Below are 7970 nucleotides of genomic sequence, written 5' to 3' on the forward strand. Positions count from 1 at the left end.
CTTTAGAACGAATTTCTTTTTTTTCATTTTTCTTTCTACAGACATATCATGTACTATGAGTAGTGTAAATAATTTGCACAATAGTGAACATCTTGTTAATTGCCAGAACTTCGATTCAAACCCCCTGTATATTGAATAATTATTAATTGATAAATATCATTATAAACATCACTGTTAAGATAAATTATTTCAATAGTGGTTGGGTGTTTAATTCATTATGACCACAATTGAAATATATTATTTCAATAGTGATTAAGGATGCGATTCATTTCAACCACTATTGAAATGAATTATTTCAATAGTGGTTAGGAATACCTTTCATTTCAACCACTTTTGAAATAAATTATTTCAATAGTGGTTGATGATGCATTTCAGTTTTATGTCTATTATTATGTCTGTTTGTAGCACTTTCCTTTCTGCTAGGGGAGTTTCTTAAGATAAGAAGTATGTCTTATGAGATAATGAATTCCTTTTTGATTATGATGTTCTTTGATTTACCTCTATATTGTCATGTTTCCCATACTACCCGTCATCTGGAACCGAAATTGTTATGCACAGTCGGAATTATAGGCATTAAAATGACATGCATCCCTACCAATATTGAAATATTTTTTTATTTCAATAATGGTTGTAGTGAACCGCATCATCAACCACTATTGAAATAAATTATTTCAATAGTGGTTGTAATAAAATGCATACCTAACCACTATTGAAATAATTTATTTCAATAGTGGTTATAATGAAACGCCTACCCTTCAATATTGGTCAAAATGAAATACATCCCCAACCACTATTGAAATTATTTATCTCAATAGTGATTTCCATTATAACATATATCTATAATGGTATATAAGCTATAAATTATTTTTAAATATGCAGGGGTTTTGAATAGAAGTTCTGGCAATTTACAACGTTTTCTTCTAGTACAACTTATTTTCAATTTTTATAAAACATGATATATCTATAGAAAGAGAAAGGTAAAGAAAAAATATGAAAACAAATCCTTGTGTTAATCTGCGAGGATTGGGTATTTCTGGACAAGAGTGAAAATCCTAAAAATGGTACATTTATTTCATAGTCTTGATTATCATTACCGCAAAAATATGCAAGTCTTTAATACCTTAATTGTGTATTTGAAATTGTTTGTTAGATAAGAACGAATGTATATGTATGTTTATTTGCGAAACTAGGTTATTTATTTCTACTCAGCAGTGAAAATTGTAACATAATTGTGTATTTGAAATTATTCGTAAGATTTCTTGCATTTCAAAATAGTTTGCAAATATGATATACAACTTCTTTCTTTTCAAATGTGTTTCAATAGTGATTACAAAGTTATATCTATAAAGTAATTCATTCCCACCTACGATTGAAAATATAAATTTAATAGAAACTTACCTTTAATGGTGTCTGTAAAGTAGTTCTTATTATGAAATACATCCCCAACTTCTTGAAATTTCAATTTCAATAGTGCAAAGTGATTTTTCTAATGAAATACGTCCCCAACCACAATTGAAATAATTTATTTCAATAGTGGTTTTATTTCAATGGTAGTTGCAAGGTGATTTTTCTAATGAAATACATTCCCAACCACTATTGAAATAATTTATTTATTAGTGGTTTTATTTCAATAGATGTTGCAACACACGTTCCTCAATTTTATATAACTTTTTCTAGGAATTTTTTATTGATTAACTTGTACTTTGAGAAGCTTTCTTGTAAAAATTAGGATACCTATTCAGGCATTTCTGCAAAATACTAGAGTAAGAAATTTCCTATAAAATCTTTCTGAAAATACACTTGAATTGCTGATATAAAAATTTATATACTGATAAATACAGCCGGGATGGTGTTTGAACTCACGATCCATGGAACCAACAGTCCTAGCAGTGTGCAGCCACCGGTCTAACCACTCGGCCATCTAGGTTTACAAATGAAAAAAAAATAAAAATTCTAAATTATTTTGAAAATGATTATAGATAATAAAGGACAAAATAGGATAAGGCCATTTATGGCCCCTCAGCAAATATTTTCAGTTTACTACCATGCATAGTATTGACCTCAGTAATCAACAAGGTAGGATTTTTTTCTTGGTAACCCTTCAGTATAGTTGCCTAGCAACGAAACAATCGTGACCATGGTTTCGGTCTAAATTAAGAAAAAAAACCTCTTCATTCAATTGGGAAATTTTAAGTTACTGTTATTTGATTAGCATAAGTTTATTTAATTGAAGTACCAACATGAATTAATGCATTAAATGCATAAAATTATTGACTCAGCGTGTCCATGGCAACCATGGATTTCCTTAGTAACCAACTAAATAACTTATATTTCAAGCCCGATTGCATGAGAAGTATGCAACTTAATAAACAACTTTTAAAAGCTTTTAAATAAATAATGTAACATATTTGTTTTACATTAATGTTTAGGTATTGTGTTTCCTGTTACCAAAAAAAACCATTCCATAGCAACCATATGAATATAGATAGATCTGCAAATGTGTAAGGTTGTTTGCGCTTAACATAGCATTGACCTTAGTTCTCGACATCTTAGAGGAATTTCTTGGTAACCATTTGATTTACATATACATGTAGAATCATGCAATTCAAAAGATATGAGTGAGGGTTCTGTTATTACATAGATAAAGGAACACCTTGTCCTTTTACTTACTAGTATATGGTAGTTACAATAAATTACGTATTTATCATCCTGCTTTTTAAAACTTTTAAAACTATCAATAACAATAACACATGAAAAGAAAAACGTAATTTAAATTCAGAAATGCATTTATTCATTGGCTTTTTTCGATAATTTCACAAAAATTTGACATAATATTTTTATCAAGTAACATTCAATTACAGTTAACAGATATCTTCTCACATGTGTTAAAATGCCAAAGGTGTAAATAGTTACTCTGTTGTTGTTAATTGGTGAAATATCTTTATTTATATATAGATATGATAATTTTGAATTATTTTTTTACTATTAAGGCTTATAATGAAACTGATAAGAAAAATGCTAGATTTATAGAAGAATATATATGATAAACAAGAAACAGATTGCAAATGTTAAGCCCAATGTTCTTAGGTTTTAGCGAGTTTCATGATATTTATTGATATTCTACACAACCAAACGATCATACATACTTAGTAGTGATCGAATGGGTTAACTCAAACTAAAAGTCGATGGCAGGTAGTGAATTACTCACTATTCCGTCTCAAAATTATTTGTAAATGGCACAACACTGATCGATACAAAATTAAAATCAGTCTTGAAACAACGTTTCTAAATGGATAATGCAAACGTTTATGACACCAACAAGCGCGTGAGGTTTCTAACCCCGTCTGCCTATTCGGTCAAGGGTTTATATCAAACGGAGTAGATCAGAATCGCTTGCCATTGGGGGATGTTGAAATTGGACTCCACTGCTGTGTTTATATGTTCTGGTATACTGCCGAATGTAAACGTTGGAAAGAAATTTGATTTCATGAATCCCGGAACATCGACCCACTAAACCGGATTTAAGTATCTAAATACATGTAACACGTTTTAAAAAATCAAGTTATGAAATACATAACTACAATGTATATAAGTACATAAACTAGTAAATTGACTTCAATAAGCAAGGAGGAGGCAAGGTGGAAACATACATGGAGGTAAAAGAATTACCAGTTAATAATAATATTATCATTATATATCAAAAAGTGATATATGATTTAAAAATTAATTAGTTTCAATCTATACATATTTAGTAAATGATTCACGATAATGGTATGTACAATGTTTACAAATAATTTATATAACGTTGCTAATGCACTGGCGATATTTCAAGAACAATCCGTCTGTTGGTCGAATTTGCCGATATCCCACTAGACTCAGTAAATATCGGTTTACTGAAGTATAGAAACAAAATGTAACATTTTCATATTTTAAAAGAAATCTCTATTTAAAAGTATTTTAGTGCAAATAACAAAGATGAATAAAAGTGAACTCTGGTTCGTGATAATAACAGTAAAATCCATGTAAATGTCAATTTGATACTATGCAAAATGTAATTTGAATTATGCCCCTTGTACAGACTAACGTCGTATAGGAGTTATAATACTTAAACAAAACTCTTAAAATCATTCGTTTGTTCTCATATTGCAGTACGCAAAATTGTTCAGTAATCAATACTTGATTGTGCAATCAGGCGTTAAACTGCGCTGTGAAACTATGGGAATTTATGGAATTAATTTTGTCATTTCGTTTATACATGTAATATATAGAGAATAATACAGTAGATACCCCTTTTCTATATTACAGCCAGTATCAGCTCGATACTCCAATATCAGCTTAAGGGCCGAAGGCCCTAGTGATGACATTGATCAAGGGCTGATACAGTTTAACAAAGTTAGAAAAAACCATAAACTTGAAAAAAGATGATTTTAAATATTGTTTGAAAGAAGTCTGTACATGTATTAAAAAATGAGATCTTACCGTTTTACCGAACTTGTAGCTACAGAGCAGGAATTTCCCCAGCTTTTAGAATTAACTACTCCGAAACATTTCTTAGTATTTGAATTTTTTAACTGCATTAATAATGTCGACTTTAACAAATGTTTTATTGCATAAAAAACGAAACCAAAAAAGGCAGAGGAGTTCCGCAAGGTGTGTGATACGGATCTGTATCAGCCCGAGGGCTGTTAACCTTTATCAGCCCCTAAGGCCAATACGAGTTTAGTAATGTCATCTGTATCACATATGCAAAAAAAAAATTGTGTTTAGTTCTAGGTATGTAATAAATATTGATATAAATCTCAAATCAAAGAAAGGATATAAAAACCTATCACAAAGAGGTAAAAGTCTATTTTTATCTTATTACGTCACTTTCCCCACAGCTGAAAGTGCAAAAATGAAAAGTAGTGGTAAACAATGATCGTTCATTGACGAGCTAATGTTTTAAACATATTCAGGAAAGTTTTCAAGCAAACTTACTTTTTTTTATTCGAAACAGACGACTAATTTAAAAAAATCTCAGATAGTGCGTGCTATAAATCAGAACTATCAGTTTAGCCGATAACCGGTCTTAGCCGTTCCAGTAGTATGGTACATGATTGTCTCGCAAATTTTGCTATTGTATTGTTGCGTTGCTGGAACGTAACAAAAATACTGTTAATACTGCTATCTTTCAGAAAACGTGCCATTGCTTAAACACAACACAATCGTGACAGAAAAAGAAAGTGAGTGTAAAATACTGTTAACGCCATAATATAAGGAATGTTGTTCATCAGCTTGTTTTCCCAAACGCATTGCGAACGTCAGTGACTATATGAACATCAACCCATGTATTTGGCGCAATTCTTTTTTATGATGAAACAGCTCCTGCTTTTGATGGCTGTCTTCTGCCTGACCCACGTGACCTGTAACGAACCCCCTGTTACTACGTCTGCTGTAACGCTTCCTGCTCAGTCAAGTGTAGACAGTGCTTCCAACGTTTGAATGGGGTATATTCTAATTAACCTTATGAACTTATCAACAATACGTATTTTCAGTATTATTTGATATTTATAAAAAGCTGATGAATCAAACAACAGTCTTTCACTAGTATAATAAAAACATATTTTATTCTTCCTTCTACCTTGAATTGACAGTATGTATTATGCGTTTTAACCACTTTGATATTACATGCATATAATATCATTATTGAGGACGCTTACATTTATAGGGTTTTTATGAAACAAATTCAGCAAAGCTTTTTCTAATAACAAAGAGTTTTATGTAATAAAATAAATAATAATAATTTGAAAGAGTATTTCAAAACATTTACCTCTATCGATGTATCTGAAAAGTTTATAGCGTATATTTAAGGTTTCCAAATACCACATTCTTGCCACGACACACACACTCTGTGGTAAATTTACGTCATTATTTATGTCCTTCCACTAACGCATACAAACATCATTTTTTAACATCATACCAATGCTCATCTTTTCATGCAGGCACAATTACATAATGATTTAAAAAAAATCCATGCAACAATGAATTTTATTTTCCAATTATGCGAAAATAGTTTAACACTAATTGTTATATCAAATCAAATGATATGAAAACAGCTTATATTTATGAATTTAAACACACAGAATCGAAACACGAAAGATTATATAATAGGTAATTATCGACATCGTTGAAAATTTGGACGGTTTTGAAATTTCCAATTTGTTACAAAAGTTTTGCAAGTTTATTACCTTCCAATCTTTTTCTTTTCAACAGAAAAGACAAAGTCCACATAAGCGCGGTTTCATTCAACAACGCCGCATGGAATATTGCTGTAACCAGATCTAGGTATTGAGACGTCTTTATTTTATGCTTATATCATCTTTTGTGTATTTCCCTCGTTATATACTTTTTCCTTGTAATTTCTTACTTGCTTCGATGCTTTCTTATTACAACGGTTAATAGTTTTTGGGAGTTGATTTTTAATCAACTCTCCTATGCAGTCACTCGCGGACAAACCGAAAGTGAAACAGTGTTTGGACCTCAGCACAGATCATTCCTCCTGACAAGACTTAGTTCTTGAAAATAATTGATGAATTCGATGTAATGTACTAGTATGCAAAAGCATTGTTTTTCAAGGAAACTTATTTACAAATACCTTAAAAATAGTCAGATTTTAAATGGTAAGAACAATTTAAATATTTTTTGTAGTCGTATGTATTCCTAAGCCAGAGTTTAATATAGTCTCGTTCAACTCGACGTCCGGCTGTCTCTGTAAACCCTTGTCGGAGATTTACGGTCAGCCGAGCGTTTGGTTGAACGAGACTAGAGTTCAATATTGCTTGGATCCATACAATTTTAGAGAAATATATCTACCACTGATACATAGTTTGATTTGATTTTATCTTTAAATATTATTTAACATGATTCATATGGAGGTGTCTCGACATTCTAGTCGAAAAAGTTCAAAAATTCATATTATAAAAATATGCGTAATTCAAATTAGAAACTACGTATACATGTACTTGTCATGCAAAATAACATATCATTGATTTTAAAATAATTAACATCGACAAAATCAACTCCCGTCAGTTCTTCAGTACTTTGATTTTCAAATCTACACAAAAACATCCTTCACATGCATTAGGTTAATTTCTTTTCTGACAAGTTTTTTCTAACTGTTTCTATCTGTTTCCGCTTTTTAGACCCCTCGCCTTTTTCTTTATCTCATTTATACATTGCTTGCATACTAGTAACTAATTTGGTTTTTATGTTGCATGCAGTGCCTAATAACTTGCAATTGGAAAACTATCATTGAACTGTCAACTCTCTAAAGAGGATGATGATCCCGATATTTCATATTGTCTAATAAACTTATCTTGGCAATCTAATGTATTTGATATATCATTTTAAATTGATTTTAAATTTTAATTATTTATTAAACTTAAGTCCCATTGAAGTCTTCTACTTTTTGTGATAGATGCTGCATAATAACTTTAATTTAAATGAATGACGAAAATTGACTTCACGAAAAAATCACGACACGTGGCTAGAGAAATTATTTCACGATTTTTCCTCGCTGTTTTAGATTTCTTCTTTTTGAATAAAAAATAATCATAAATAAATTGATATAATCTTCTTATTTTTTAGAGTATCAAAAATATCACAAAATGTAAAAATTGAGGCATTAATCAACCAAACTTGTCATATTTTTTCCAGGAACTGACACTCCAAATCATACTACCGGGTATTTTCTCGAAAGTGAAACAGTGTTTGGACCTAAGCTCAAATCATCACCGCTTACAAGACGTAAATCTTGAAAATAATAGATAAATTCGGTGTATTGTATGCTGTACCATTGTTTTTCAAAAGAAACGTATTTATAAACCATTGAAAATAGTCAGATTTGATATAGTACGAACAGTTTAATTGTTTTTGTAGTTACATGTATTCCTACGCCAAAGTTAAATATAGTCTCGTTCAACCAGACGCTC

General features: G+C 30.5%; 1 long non-coding RNA gene across 1 annotated transcript; it reads left to right on the forward strand.

The window, feature by feature from the left end:
• The first annotated feature begins 5351 nt into the window (after positions 1-5351).
• On the forward strand, positions 5352-7595 carry LOC128158701 (uncharacterized). Its single transcript, XR_008240028.1, has 3 exons — positions 5352-5486; positions 6253-6324; positions 7260-7595. It is a non-coding gene; the product is annotated as an uncharacterized LOC128158701 (long non-coding RNA).
• The last annotated feature ends 375 nt before the right edge of the window (positions 7596-7970 follow it).

The sequence above is a fragment of the Crassostrea angulata genome, chromosome 8 (genome assembly GCF_025612915.1).
Source record: "Crassostrea angulata isolate pt1a10 chromosome 8, ASM2561291v2, whole genome shotgun sequence".
NCBI lineage: Eukaryota > Metazoa > Mollusca > Bivalvia > Ostreida > Ostreidae > Magallana > Magallana angulata.